This window comes from Lutra lutra, chromosome 4 (genome assembly GCF_902655055.1).
Source record: "Lutra lutra chromosome 4, mLutLut1.2, whole genome shotgun sequence".
Lineage (NCBI taxonomy): Eukaryota > Metazoa > Chordata > Mammalia > Carnivora > Mustelidae > Lutra > Lutra lutra.
Genome location: NC_062281.1, coordinates 17,624,085 through 17,639,368, shown reverse-complemented (window position 1 = coordinate 17,639,368; position 15,284 = coordinate 17,624,085). Strand labels below are relative to the sequence as shown.

Genomic DNA, 15,284 nt, shown 5'->3' with positions numbered 1-15,284 from the left:
ACCAAGTCTACTGGCTAGAGATCTGGGGTTGTTTCTTTTAACCTGACAGGTCTGGGTCTTTGCCTTGGCCTGGCTAAAGGAAGGCATGGATGTCACCAAGTCACCCAGCTTCTAATCGCGCTGATTGGGTCCCTGGAACCCCTTCAGATCTGGAAGAGACGGATGCAAATGAGGCCCGAGGAGCCACAAAAGCCTGGGAAGGGAGGTTGTCATGGTTACTAATGGCCGTGTCATCCACATGATGGGACACGGCACCCAAGCCCCGATGTTTGTGCTTTCGGGAGAGGTCTGTACACATCAAGGCCTAAAGGCCCGACTGCCAGCTCCGTGGTGGGTTCAGAATAGAGGGGGCAGCAGGGCGAGGGGCGCGGGAGGCAAAGATCACCTCGGCCAAAGCCGAAATGTTCCAAGGGCAGCGTGGAACCAGGAGGAAGACGCGCGATTTACCATCTGCCCGCATGGGCTTCTCCAGGGGTCACTTAAAAGACAACAGAAGGGGACACCCCCATGTCATCTTTTCAAGTAATAAAATAAAGGTAAGAACCTCCAGAATGATTGATAAGGTCCCAAAAGGAGTCCTGGAAGTTCCCATACCTCTTTAGTAATGAGTCCGGACAACTTTGGCTGGTGAGCCACTCGTTGGTTCATTTATTTTGTAGTAGGATAAGGTGCCTGGCCACAAAATAAAGTCTTCTGGAAACCTTGTTTTTAGCAAGTTCCATGAAAATTTCACTAGCCAGCTAGTTAAAATGATTTAAGGAACAGCCAGGTGCAGATGCCATCAAGTCTTCCTTCCCCGCTACCCCAGCTTTTCAGGAGGGGGCAGTAATGGGTTACAGGTGACAATGCAGCATTGAGGGAGGGGCTAGTGATCAGAGGGAGCTGAAGACTACGGAGGCCACAAATAGCACCCTAGGCCCGCCACCATCTGGCTGTCTTGGTTCCTCTCTCTGGCTATTTTCCTGCCTTCTTAAGAGACCGTACCAGCCCAGCCTGTATCTGCCTTGTTGAAATGAGGGAGCGTTTTTGTTTTTTTTTTTTTTTTTGGTCCAATCCAAATCTGCCTGAAAACTCCTAGCTTGCCTTGTCTTCTTGACCTTTTCCAGTGCCTGACAGAGTCTACGTGATTGCTTTTTCCTCCTGCCATGGAGTGGACGACAGTCAGTTCAGTTCAGCAAATCAATTCTGCACACCTACTGTGTGCCGCGCTCTGTGCTAAGCACCAAGACGACGGGATGAAGAAGACAGATGAGGGTCCTCACACACATGGAGCTCAGTCAGGCCAAGGAGAGAGGAAACTGCTCTTTCCTTTACTAGCCAGGGTGATCCATGGTGTGACCAGGAGACTAACTCGGGCTGAGGTCAGGGCAGGCTTCCTGGAGGAAGGGACATCTGCCTCAGGGGCTAGCTGAGGGGAAGGAGTTAGCCCGTGCACCAGCAAGGAAGAGAGGTTCATGTGGAAGGAGTAGACAAGGCAAAGTTCCAGAGACAAAAGAAGGAATGGTACAGCTGAGGAACCAAGTTTGGGCATAGCCAGAAAGCCGAATTGGGGGTTCAGCAGACAATGAGAAAGGACAACTGGAAGAAAAGACGATGGTTTTCCCCAGCAGGCAAAGCTCTTCTGGACCGAGTTTGAATAGAGGAATGCTGAGTGTCCCTGTATCCCAGAGTGAGTTTGGAGGGCACTTCCAGATCCCCATCCCCGAGTGGCGGTTGTCTGGGGATGGCAGCTCCCGGAGCCCCCTGAGGCCACCTGTCCCCATCCCTTCTCCCCCAGGCAGTACCACCGCCAACAGCCAAAAATGCCCACCTGTGTTGGCTGCCACTGTGCCTGCCCCTGACCTGAGACCCGAGAGAAACACGAAGGGGGGACACAAGGCTAAAACCATAGAGAGCAGCTTTGGAGGGAAGGGCAGGAGGACGGAAGGGGGTACAAGGCCTCCTGAGGATCCAAGGCAGAGAGCTAGGTACTCTGACCACAGATGGTCTCACTCAGTGGTCCTAGTGACGCCAGATTTTTTTTTTTTTAAGGTTTATTTACCCACTTTAGAGAGAAACAGAGAAAGCAGGGAGAGGGGCAGTGGGAGATAGAGAGAAAAAAAAAAATCTTCAGCAAACTCCCTGCTGAGCACAGAGCCCAGCTCGGGGCTTGATCCCCTGACCCTGAGCTCATGACCCAAGCCCAAATCAAGAGTCGGATGGATGTTCAGCCTACTGAGCCACCCAGGCACCCCCCTGTAATTTTTTACAAACCCAAAAACGGAGGCTCGGAAACCAAGGAGCTTACTGTATTCTCTGAGCCAGCACCTCAGTTCCATCCCGGAGCCCTGGCTCCTACCGCCGTCTCTGCCTCTCTGTTTTGGACAGAAATTCCCCATTTCTGGCTGACCACCCACCACCCCCGTGGCGGTGTTGGGAGGTAGGGGATACCTAGGGTGTCTAGAATGGGCCATTAAACATTAGCTAAATCAGAGATGAAGGAACTAGCTGTTTTCTTCCCCTCTCTCCCCCTCCAAAACCCGGGAACACCCAGAAGCCCCCTTTTATGTTTCTTTATGGTAAACACCACAAGCACGAGCTGAGAAATGTTCCTAAGCAAGATGCTAAGAGCTGCTCAACACCTGGTGACATCCAACGTCCCTAACTGGCTTCCTGGTATTTCCAAGGTGCCACTCTATGGAGAGACAGGCTGCGGTCCGCCCTAGGGCTGGCATCCTGGACACAGGCACCCCTTAAAGGAACCTTTCAACTTGGAAGAAATCCCTCCAAATTACTTCACAGCTTTTATGAACTGAACACATGGGTCTCTTGAAATTCATAAATATTCAGCGATGCCTTTATTTAAACACGTATTTATTTAGGAAGCTGCTGTTGAGTTCAGTTGTCGCACGTATAATAATCCTGAAAATAATGCACCGTTTTGGCTTCGGAGAAGGTGTTAGGGGATGTATATACGAGAGAGGGAGGATGAACTTGGGTGGGCAGCTGAGAGCAGATGCCAGGGTTTCCCCCTTGGTGCGAGCTAAGCATCCCCTCACTGAAGCTTCAGAAGGCTTACGTCAGTGTTCAACTCGGCCAGGCTCCCTCGGCCGTGAGGTTGGACAGAAAGGTAAGGAGGCCTTTCCAGACCTTGAACTGTGTTGTCTTGATTCAGCCTCCGGGTCCAGTTATCAAAGCCATCTATTAAGAGACCTGTCCCGGTGAGAGGCTGAACAGTAAATTTCCTCCTTTCCGAAAAATGAGTCAGAATACTTGAGCCCCACATGGCCAGACATATGCCTCGATGTTTGGCCAGATGGAATATCCCAGAACTCCTACTACTGAGAGTTTCTATTTACTGGCCTGTGCCATGTGCTTGGGATTCTTCTGCACACATCCAGTAACTCGCTGAAACTTCATTTCATCCCTGTGAGATAAGTGTGGCTTTCTTCCCATTTTGCAGAGGGCAAAACTGAGGCTCGGAGAGATTTGCCCTGTGTTCCACAGCTCAGGGCTGGCGGAGGCTAGAGGCCACCTCTCGTCTGTTGGGTCAGTGCCTGACCCAGGCACAGGGACAGCACCACTACAGCTCAGCCTGGACCAACAGGGCTTGGCCGCTTCTTAATACAATACACAAAAAACGAATACACAAGTATTCATTTGCTAATTCTGCTCCCTCCCAGTTTCTGACAATTTCCAACTCACGATTAGGGATGGCTTTGGAGAAGAGATAAATTTTGTGAAATGCCAGAAAAATATTTTCCATAGTTCAGCTTGCTTCAAAAATTCAAGGCTACCCAGTGTTGCATCCTGGCTACCATTTAGGATCTGGGATATGTGTGCCCCCCGCGATCTGTTCAGATTAGCTGTCCAAATACAGATATTTGAATGAGCGGATGGATGGATGGATAGATGGGTGGGTGGATGAAAATGTAATTATCTGTTTCCGGATCTCTCCTCCACCAGACCCTTGAACACAGGGACCATATCCCATTCATCTCTGAATCCCCAGTGCCTAATAGGAAGCAAATACACAACAGCAATGTACTGAACCACCCTGAGAGTTAGCAAACGTAGTTGGCTCTCAGTTGTCTGGAATCCGACGTTTCAGGCCTTGGCTCCTCCTCCTCATCTTCTGTCACTCAGTGGCATCCTTGGCGGACAACAGGCAGAGGAGTGGAGCCGGGGACAGCCTGCTCTCCATGTGTGCGAGCAGCTGAAGGAAAAGGTCTGCTGGAGAACCTGTCACTGGGCGATGCTTCTCGGGGACTACGAGTTAGCCTGGCGGCCCCTAAACTAATAAAGTTAAATGCAACACTTCCGTTTACCTGATTCTGGAGCTTCTCACAACAGGAGCTCTCACTGTGCTTTGGGAAGCTTGTAGCAACTTAGGAACCATGACGTCTGAGTTCCCTCATCTGTCAGAGGAAGGATGTGGGTCCTAAGGAAAGGAAGTCACCGTGCCAGAGCCGCCTGTCGTAAGTGATGTGGCGCCTTCGTGCATCAGGTATCTGGGGAATGCCTGTGGCATGCCAGGTTCTGGGGGTTAGGGGGGCTGCTGTGCCCAGCGTGTCCCTGTCCTCATGGAGCCCACAGTCTCGTGAGGAATGAAGCTTTAAGCAAACAAAAAGGAAGGACTGCCATGCTGACAAGTTTTTTGAAGGAAAGGTCCCTGGTCTGTGAGAATATGGAATAGGAGAATTTGACTTGATTTCAGGGGTTGGGGGAGTTTTCTTGAGAGATAATAAATGACTTGAAATCTGAAAAGTCAAGTACGAGTTGGCTGAGCAGTGAGGAGGGGACCACATTCAAGCAGAAGGTAGAGCGTACTCAAAGCCCCTGAGGCCAGAGGGAACTTAAGACATCAGGGACCTAAAAGGTGGCCATTGTGGCTGTGATTTGCCTGAGTTCACACTCTATAGACATGCAGAGGTGAAAAGCCAGAGTGCTACGTGGACTCACGTATAATCCAAATTTCTCTTGATATTCTTCTACCTCACCCATAAAGAAGACTCTGCATGGTTCTGTGTGTAGGATCCTGTAGAGAAAGGTTGAGACACCCTGAGATGCTCCAGGAAGGAGTGAAAGGAAAGTCATGTTGGAGAGAGCTGGGTGTTCAGACCTTCCTACCCTCGTGGTAAATGGAGGACGGATGGTGGAAAATTCTAGAGCATCCACATGCGCATTACTTTATTCTGTCTTATTAGTAAGTTTTTGTAACCTTAACACTTATGATATTAGTCAATGAGGGCTGCCAGAACAGAACAGACTGAGTGCTTAAACAACATAGATTTATTTCCTCACCATTCCGGAGGCTGGAGGGTCAAGATCCAGGTGCCAGCAGGGTTGGCAGATGGCCACCTTGTCTCTGTGTGCTCTCCTGGTCTTTCCTCTGCGCATGCGCACTCCTGGTCTCTTCTTACAGGGACACTAGGGCCCCACCCCTATGACCTCATTGAACCATAATCACCTCCTTGAAGGTCCATCTCCTGGTACAGTCATACTGGGGATTGGGCTTCTGCAGATGAATGGTGGGGGAGGGGACATAATTCAATCCATGGGACTAACAGAGTTGTCTCTTGTTGTCAGGAATAAATTAAATAATACAAGTGAAATTCTCTAAATGCAGTGGGTGGGGGGGGCGGCATGCATTAGTATCAGCAATGCTCAGCTGCCCACTCTGCATTGAGTCCTTTCTCTATGGAGAAGACCTTGGCCGACTGCTTCCTGCCTTTCCAAGTTGACTTTTCAGTTGAGGCCCCACTTGTACAAGCTCAAGCCTTTAGGTGTTAATTGCATCTCAGAGGGGTGGGGGTCGGGGTGGGAGCTGAGCCCTTACTGTGCCGGGCACTTTGCATGTGTTGACAACGCTCTGAAGTCAACATTTTTTTAAATTTTATGGTGGAGGAGAATGAGGCACAGAAAGGTAACTCATCCAAGATCGTTGAGCTGGAAAGTGGGGGAGCTGGCATTCAGACCCAAATCCACATGCGTAAACATGAGGGCTGTGCCTTCTGAATTTAAAATACAACTCTGTTTGCTCAAATACTTTGGACTCCTCTGGATAATATCCTCAGTTGGAAAAAGGGCAGAAAGAACCAGTGACCCCTCTGATTCCTCCACCCAGCCTCCTTGCAAGCAGGCTGGGGGAGATGTACCAGGCTTTTAAGTCTCAGCAATTCCCCCAAGCCCAGAGGCTCCCCAAACTGCTGCAGGAAAAAGAGCACTGGCCAGATGTGTCTTGGCCAGATGTGCCTGAGTTGACCGAGGCCTGGCATGGGAATGATTTAGGATGGGATGGAGTCTTCCTGGTCCCCCAGGGAAATTGCTTAATCACTCTCCCTGCCACCGTGTTTTCCTTTTCCCAATTCTAATTAAAATCAGACCATGCCCCCTCACAAGAAAAGAAAGTTTGCCTCAAGTATTATTAAGATAATAAATCACTATCACAGTGCTTGTTTTTCTCACGGAGTACCGTGTTACACTCTCCTGAGTCCACAGGGCTTAGGGAAATCCCTACAGGGAAAATTAAAGAGACACAGAAACAGAAAGGTATCACATGGGAAAAGAATTCTAATTTTTTCATGTTTCCCCAGTGGGTAAAGTAATAAAGAAGCAGATTTTGCTAAAGAATTAGATAGTACTTTTTAACCTTCCAAGCTGTCCCCAAGATAGAAAGGGAGGCAGAGGGTTCCCTGTCCTGGGCAGGGTTCAGGGAGAGATGTTGGTAGAGATGTTTGGTAGAGATGTTTGAATAGTGGCCATAAGCGAAGGGCCCGACGACCTTGCTGTTTCCTCCCATAGCCGAGATCCAATGCTCTAGGATCAAGTAATCCATTGGGTCCCTGGTTCTCTGCAGGGGGAGTGTCCCCGACCAGGGACCAGTGGTAAGATTGCAGCTCGAAGCCCAGGGGATTAGCAAGAGGCCACATCCTCAAAGTCACTGTACTACTGGAAAATAGAAACCCAGAAGGGAGCTCTGTCACCAGTCTTGGGTAACCAGCCATGCCTCCCAAAGCACTGTGCTTTTTCCCATTTTTCATTCACTAATGAACTTCGGAGTATACTTTTGGGGGCCAGACCCAGGGCAGGGGGGTTGGGGTGTGGGGCAGGGGTCTTGCAGTGAACGCTCTTGGCCCCACCCATGTCCTCACAGGATGGACAGTTAGCCAGGCAGTGTGAAGACAGTGTGACTCGGTTGTACTGGGATGCCCAGGTGCGGGAGAGTCTCACAAGGAGACCGGAGGGCACCAGGGAGCAAGGCTTTCCAGGGAAGCAACCTGTGGCTGGCCAAGGCTGCCTATAGGGAAGGCGCTGGGGCCATTGCTCTGTCCCTCCTGGGGATCATGCCCTGCCTTCTGTTTCCAGCGGCTTCCCAGCCTCTCTCTGAGAGCCCCGCCGGCTCCCACAATCCTGCCCGCGGCTGTGCACCCTAGGAGAGGTCAAGGAGAGCTGAAGTCCAGCGGCTCTCAGGGTGCCTCCGAGGGCCCAGAGCCAACCAAAGACATCCGCGGTCTCTGCAGAAGCAGCTCTGTCTCCTTTTCTCCGGGTCACCCTCTTGCCCTTGCAGTCTGTTTTGGGGAGGTTTTAAGGATTTTGTTCAGTAGTTTTTTCTTCCTTAATACGTCTGGTTGGAGGATTGTGTGTTCGTGTCCACAGGACCCGACACAGGGAACCCGAACACATTGCCAGATGAAGAAGCACCTTTATGCTGAGGTGTATCTAAAAATGTGAGACTTTGGGCCTTTGGAGAGATGTGGTTCCGTTCCATTTTTTTTTTAATTTTTATTTATTTATTTGAGAGAGAGAGAGACAGTGAGAGAGAGCATGAGCGAGGAGAAGGTCAGAGGGAGAAGCAGACTCCCCGTGGAGCTGGGAGCCTGATGTGGGACTCGATCCCAGGACTCCAGGATCATGACCTGAGCTGAAGGCAGTCGCTTAACCAACTGAGCCACCCAGGCGCCCCTCCGTTCCATTTTTGAGGAAAAAAATAGGTCTACTCACACACACGTGCACACACATGCACGCACACACACACCAGTGAGTGAGCTCACAGACCCCTAAAGCCTCGATTTTACACACCTGGCCTTCCTCGAGGAAAAGCTGAAGCGGTATTTCGGGAGCACCTGCTTGCTTGGCTGGCCTCACCTGTAACCCCCGTGGCGGCCCACCGGTGTGAAGTGTGGAAGCGAGTCTCCGGGAGGTTAAGCGGCAGACACAGGTACACAGCTAGGAAGTGGCACGGGGATACACCCGGGATCCCCACTACTCCACTCTTCCCGCTTGGACCCACCACAGCCGGTACCCACGGTCGGCCCAGCTGGGAGAGGGAAGAGCAGTAGCTGTCTCCCCGCCTTGGGCCTCCTTCCCGGAGTCTTGAGCCCTGCTCGGGCGGACCTCCAACCAGAGGAGCCCTCTTTGCAAGGCTGCTGAGAGACCCTGGTTGCCGGGGAAAACCCAGTTCTTTGGGGAGCACAGCAGGAGGACTGCTGCGGTCCGTGTGCCCACCCAGGGATGCCTTTGGCTCTCCGTGGGATCAGCAATAGGCACGCAGTCATCTCTGGGCGACCAGAACCGCCAGCCCCTGCCTTTGAAGCAGACGTGCTCACCCCTGTCCGCAGGCAGCTCTATGCAGGGGGAGACGCACACGTAGGACACGGAGTGTTTACCCAGGTCCAGTGTGGGAAGAGCAGTTCCCATTGGACTGGCCTTGAAGGCGCTCAGGCTGCACCACTAACTACTTGCCTGACATCATTTAATTGCCCCGAGCCCCCGTTTCCCCCCAGCATGGTGTGCGCCACAGTCACCTACCTCCCAGCCTTCTGGAAGGAGCGGACGAGGGGCGTTCGCATCAGCACCTAGCATCTGGCCTGGCCCGGAGTATGCATGAGAGAAATCCCAGTTACTGTCCGTGCTGTCACAAGCAGGGTCATTCCTGGTTTTGACAGTGCTGCTGAGAAATCATGTTGACTTGGGGAGCTCACCCTTCCTCCCGAAGCTTCCCTCTTCTTCTGGCAAACAGAGCGATGTTGGCCGCACCAGTGTAAGGAGCCCTGCGGCTCTTGTGCTGGACCAGTCTCAGGCAGTACCAGATCCCAAGGACACCCCCGGACTCCGGTTTTATCCACAGACCTTTCTTTCACAAGTTGGCTTCTTAATGTCAGCATTCGTTGTCCTTGTCATGAGTTCCTGGGAAATGTGGGTACGTTTGACCTCCAGACATTGGGAATGAATGACAAGATAGATGACCTGCTGGGGCCTCTGGCTGAGAAGTGCAGTCCGCGTGCCCCCGGGCCCCTGTGCCAGAGCCTTCCTCAGGGCCCTCCCTACCCCTTTCTCAGCCAGAGGAGTGACCTGACGAGGAGGGAGGCAGAGGACAAGCCAGTGGCTTCAGGAACCTGCAGATTCGATAAGCTTCCAGCCTGTCACAGGATAGTAGCTGTCCCCTTGACAGCCCCGCGTGCTCCCCTGGGGTTCCTCCCCGCAGGAGCCCATAGGGTAGTAATGGTGGTCTGTCTTCACGTCCTAGGGCCACCTTCCAGCGGGTGGAACACAACGGAGATGTGTTCTCTCTCAGTTTTGGAGGCTGGAAGTATGGTGTTGGCGGGGTTGGTTTCTTTCTGGGAGCTGTGAGGGGAGAGTCTGTTCCACGCCTCTCTCCTAGCGTCTGGTGGGGAGCTGGCCGTCCGTGGCACCCGTGGGCTTGTGGCTGCATCACCATGGTCTCTGCCTTTGTCTTCACGTGGCGCTCTCCCTGTGTGAGTCTGCGTCCAGCTTGCCTGTTGATGGCATCACCAGTCGCACTGGAGTGATTAGGGGCCCCCCCCCATGACCTCATGTTCATTTGATTACTTACCTCTGTAACGGAAGATCCACATCGGGTGACATTCTGAGATCCCGAGGATTGGGACATCCACAGAGCTTGTTGGGGAGACACAGTTCAGCTCATCGGACGGTCCTTGCACTGTTCTCATCACTTCAAAGAATATAAGAATTAAGCGTTTCTCCATATGGACTCTTATTAGATACTGTTTGTTATGAGCATAGACTCTGGAGATGGCCTGGGTTGGAATCCTGACTGGGCCATGTCCTAGCTGTCTAGTCTTGGGCAAAGAGGTTAGCCTCCCTGTGCTCAGCCATAAAGTGGGACTAATGGTCACACGATTGGGTTGATATGAACGCCAAATTAATAATACACCTAAAATGTCTCACCTTGTTATGATCCTACTGTGCTTGGAAAAGGCTGCACCTAACAACAACAACAAAGGTATATGATACTATATAGTACACTTCCTAAGCATCTTATTTACTACGTAACCGCATACTGGACACTCTTCCAAATTCTGGGGCAAATGTCAACTTCCTTAATCATCTCTGCAACCCCTATTAGTAACCGTTTTACAGAAGCAAAAACTAAGTCCTAGAGAGGTTAGGTCACATGTGTATGGCCCCACCATCAGTAACCAGAATAGTTAGCACCCAAATCCAGTTTGCCGGACTCCAGGACCTCTTAGGAACCACTGTGTCTGGCCGCCTCTCCAGGAATAAGGAAAGGGCCTTGAAATGAAGTAAACAATCGCAGGCCACCACCTCCACTTGCCCAGAAAACCCTCCTGTTTTCAAAGGCCTGATTCTGGAGGCACTTCCTGTGATGTCAGACTGGGCTCAGAAACACACACTCCTTTTTAACAGCTAGCCCCAGGGCGCCTGGGTGGCTCCGTGGGTTGAGCATCTGCCTTCCGCTCAGGTCATGATCTCCGGGTCCTGGGATCGAGCCCCACATTGGGCTCCCTGCTCAGCATGGAGCCTGCTTCCTCCTCTCTCTCTGCCCCTCCTCCCTGCTCATGCTCTCTCTGTCTCTCCAATAAATAAATAAAATCGTTAAAACAACAACAACAAAAAAAAAACCTGGCCCCAAACCTGAGCACTTATCTCTCCTCCAAGCCCCAGGATGGCTTTGGAAGGGGCCTTCCCCAGGAAGAGTGACCCCTGCCTCCTCTCCCCCAAACCCACCCCCCTCCGGGGGAATGAGCATCTCCTGACATCTTGTTTCTGGTTTTGTGTCATCTTCCTAGGGACATCTGTCGGAACTGCATTGCTGATAAAGGGGGCGTTCTGTCTTTGACGAAAGAAGAGAACCTCCCTCCCCGGCCATGGGCCACCCTGGCCAGAGACTCCAAGTGGAACCACTTAGCGGGCACGTGGCTGCAGGGAACAAGAACCCCAGCCCTCACTCACGCCGCCCGGAGGACCGGTGGGAATTGTTCATAGTGCCAAAGTCCTACTACTGCGTTTTCAATGGGTCCCTGTAAATAGTTTGCTCCTCTGCCCTGGCCCCCACCTCTTGCTATACTGGAACCAATTTGTACAATGTGGGAATTTTGTTACCTTTTTAATCAAGGGCAGCATCCTTTTCCAGCACTACCATTGTAAGGTTTTTTTTTCCCCAGGTGGGAGGGCTGATCACATGTGCTTTTCTCTTTTTTCCTTTTCTTTTTTTTTAATCTTTATTTTATTAATTTTGGGCAGTGGGGGGATGTTAGCATTAGTGCCGTTATATCTACTGGACTTTAGGTAGGGAGAGTTCATTTTTTTTTTTTTTAAGTAGTTTGAAATTTGCGCAATTTCTCTGTGGGAAGGGCTTGGATTGGGGCATCTGTCTCCACTTGGAGAGGGTTTACAGATGATGGAGCTTCTGGATCAGACCCATTTCCAGTTCTCCCCCCAGCCACCCCCGGGGTCCCTGTTTAGCCACGCACAAGGCTTTCCGAACTGCCAGCAGGTAGATCTGGTTTCTCAACCGCCTGGCCTCTTCGGCTGACCGTGGGCCGAGCCAGCACCAGAGACCCCAGGGGCAGGTGGCCTCTTTTCAGATACCAGCAGAAAGGGCTCCCCCATTTTTAGCATTATCGTTACTTCCATGAAATTAAAACAAAAAGAAGTCTTCCTATCTAGATGGTACAAAGATGAACCGCTTCAGTTTTTGGTTTCTGTTCCTGACTGGCTTTTCTCAGTGTGGTTTTTGACAAGATTTCAGCTTGAAGCCTCACCATGAACTAGTTTTTGTTTGTTTGTTTGTGTGTTTGTTTTTGGGCCAATTTTAGATTCTGGAGTGCACTTTTTTTTTTCTTTCCAGTTAGTCCTAACTTCTAAAGAGGAAAAACCAAGAGAGATATCTGGTGTAAATGTCGCAATATGAGTTGTATTTGCAACCCACCCCTCCCCCCAGCCCCCCATTTGGGTACCCTGCACAAATAAAATGCTAGGGAGTTTGGAAAAAAAAAAAAAAAAACCATTTTTTCTAATTTGTTGCTCATTTGTTGTAACTCAATAAAGCAAAGACTAAACATTTTTATAACCTTTTCCTCTGCTCCTCGCTCTTCATTGCCGTCTGGCTCCCAGGGCATGGCACGAGGGTTCCAACTCCCCCCGCACCAATCTCAGAGCTCCTATGACATTTCTCATTTTCTGTCTTGGGAAGGTCCAACAGCACTAATGGGACTTTCAACACAGGGCGTAAATGTTGATGTGGAAGTCTGTCCTAGCTCTTCGACACAGAGAAGGAAGGAGGCCCTCCCTCCTCCTTCACAAATAGATTCATAAACTATGGCCAAGTAGGAGTGAGACCCACAGGCCACGTGCCGCATCCCTGCACACACTCAGGTGTCCCAAGGTAAGTCACTACCCTCCCTGGACTGCCGAGGACTGGTGATGAGGACACTGCCATTTCTCAGAGAAGGCTGGCTTTTGTGTCTCTGCCCAGGTAAGGTTTAAAGAGTCCCTCACTATGTGGGGAAAAGGGAACCCTCTTAACCCTGTTGGTGGGAATGCAAGCTGGTGCGGCCACTCTGGAAAACAGTATGGAGGTTCTTTAAGAAACTAAAAATAGAGCTACCCTATGACCCAGCAATTGCACTACTGGGCATTTACCCTAAAGATACAAATGTAGGGGCGCCTGGGGTGCCTGGGTGGCTCAGTGGGTTAAGCCGCTGCCTTCGGCTCGGATCATGATCTCGGAGTCCTGGGATCGAGCCCCGCATCGGGCTCTCTGCTCAGGAGGGAGCCTGCTTCCTCCTCTCTCTCTGCCTGCCTCTCTGCCTACTTGTGATCTCTCTGTCAAGTAAATAGATAAAATCTTAAAAAAAAAAAAAAGATACAAATGTAGTGATCCAAAGGGGCACGTGTACCCAAATGTTTAAAGCAGCAATGTCCACAATAGCCGAACTATGGAAAGAGCCCACATGTCCATCAACAGATGAATGGATAAAGAAGATGTGGTTTATATATACAATGGAATATTACTCAGCCATCAAAAAAAAAATGAAATCTTGCCATTTGCAACAATATGGATGAAACTAGAGGGTATCATGTTAAGCAAAATAAGTCAATCAGAGAAAGACAATTATCATATGATCTTACTGACAATGTGGAATTTAAGAAACAAAACAGAGGCTCATAGGGGAAAGGAGGGAAAGATAAAACAAGATGGAGTCAGAGAGAGAGAGAGAGACAAGCCATAAGAGACTCTTAAGTATAGGAAACAAACTGAGGGTTGCTGGAGGGGAGACGGGTGGGGGGATGGGGTAACTGGGTGATGGGCATGAAGGAGGGCACATGACGTAATGAGCACTGGGTGTTATATAAGACTGATGAATCTCTGACCTCTACCTCTGAAACTAATAATATACTACATGTTAATTAATTGAATTTAAACAAAAAATACCTTAGACTAAAAAAACTAAAAAATAAAGAGTCCGTCACTGTTCAGTGGTGACACTCATCTACCCAGTAGTTTTCAAACGTGGGCAGGCCCCAGAATCACCTGGAAGGGCTGCTTAAAATTTGTGAATCAGTAGGTCTAGAGCAAGAGCCTAGAGTCTGCATTGCTAACAAGTTTCCAGGAAAGGCTGACACTGTTGGCCCAGGGAACCCACTTTGGGAATCTCTGGTCTCGAAGTTCAATATCCCAGGGACTAATAGACTTTTGGCCACCTTATCTAAACTAAGCATGTGTATAAAGCATGTATAAGCATATTCTTCAGGTAGTCCCCCCACTTCCTCCCACACAAGAAACACTGAAAAATCAGGGACTCCGGATAAGTTGGCCTTTTCCAGAAGATGCGCTCAATGTTGAATATCATAGAGTTTTGACCTTTGGCTGAAAAACCATGCAGTCCTGCAGTGGCTCTTATCTGTGGACTCCTGTTGCCTTGGAGAGACCTGCCTGCTAATGTCTTGGACCAATGTCACCTGCCCTCCAGGACTCCCTGCCTGCGGGACAGGATGGGACTGGGGTAAGCAAGCCCCTATGGGTGCAAAATGTAAGGAACCAAGGCCATGCCAGCGCCGAACTTGGACGTGCAGGACCCCAAGAGAGGGCATCTCCTTAAATGTCTCATCCCAGGTGCTGTACTTGCCTCCCCCAGCGCTGCCAATCCGCTGTGCCATCCCCCAATCCTGCTTCATTTTCCTCCATCTTGCTTTTCACAACGTGTCATCATATGCCCGTTTATTGCCTTCTGCATCCCCCTGCATTGCAAGCTCCACGAGGACAAGCATTGTGTCTATCTTGTCCCCTCTCCCCTGTCCTCCGGCCCAAGCACAGTGCCAGACACAGAGGAGATGCTCCCTAGATGTCTGTGGGATGGATGGATGGCGAATGGATGGACAGATGGGCGAATGGAGAGACAGGCGGATGAGGAGTTCTAGCTCTGCAGTCAGACCTAAGTTCAAATCCCAGCTCTCTGGCTTGCGAGCTAGGTGGTCCTGTGGGGTTTACTTAGCCTTTTTCGCAGCCCTGCTTCCTCATTGGAGACCTGGAGGGGCAGATCTTTACCACGGGGCCTTTGTGAGGATTAACTGAGCTCAAGTATTCAGGAGGCCCAGCACACAGGCGCTATGCAAATCGTCCCCCTCTTACTGCCATGACTGGGGAATGACATCAGGCCAGGCCATGTGATGGCTCTGTCTTTCCATGTCCAGATGGGATGCGTGCGTGAGAAAGGCAGACAGGAAGAAGCTGGATCCGGGTCTAGGAGAAGATATTTCAGACACCTGTGCTTCTGGCTTTGGAGACTTTGCCATGTGTAGCCAATACTCTCCTTCCTCCCTTTGATGCCCAAACTCTCCCTACACCCCCTCCCAAAAATATCCCCCAAATCCAACACGCAGGTTCGTAAGTTGGAAGAACTGGACAGGACCTCTCACAGGTGGAAGAGAGCAGCAGCGGGGTCTGACCGGCTGCTGCTTCTGTCTGCCCTGTCTTTGCACTACAGTCTCTCCCCAGGGGTTCCCACTCGGCTCCC

General features: G+C 50.7%; 1 protein-coding gene across 3 annotated transcripts in view; it reads left to right on the top strand.

The window, feature by feature from the left end:
- The window catches only part of ZHX2 (zinc fingers and homeoboxes 2), a 156,530-nt gene extending 144,189 nt beyond the window's left edge, over nucleotides 1-12,341 (top strand). The window contains exons 4-5 of one of the 3 annotated variants that reach the window (XR_007126452.1): nucleotides 50-536; nucleotides 1,107-7,856. The gene's annotated coding sequence lies outside the window, so the exon portion shown is untranslated. Of the gene's footprint in view, nucleotides 1-49; nucleotides 7,858-11,054 lie in introns of those variants that run through there. The other 2 variants (XM_047724210.1, XM_047724211.1) reach the window with 2 other exon arrangements.
- Nucleotides 12,342-15,284: the final 2,943 nt, after the last annotated feature.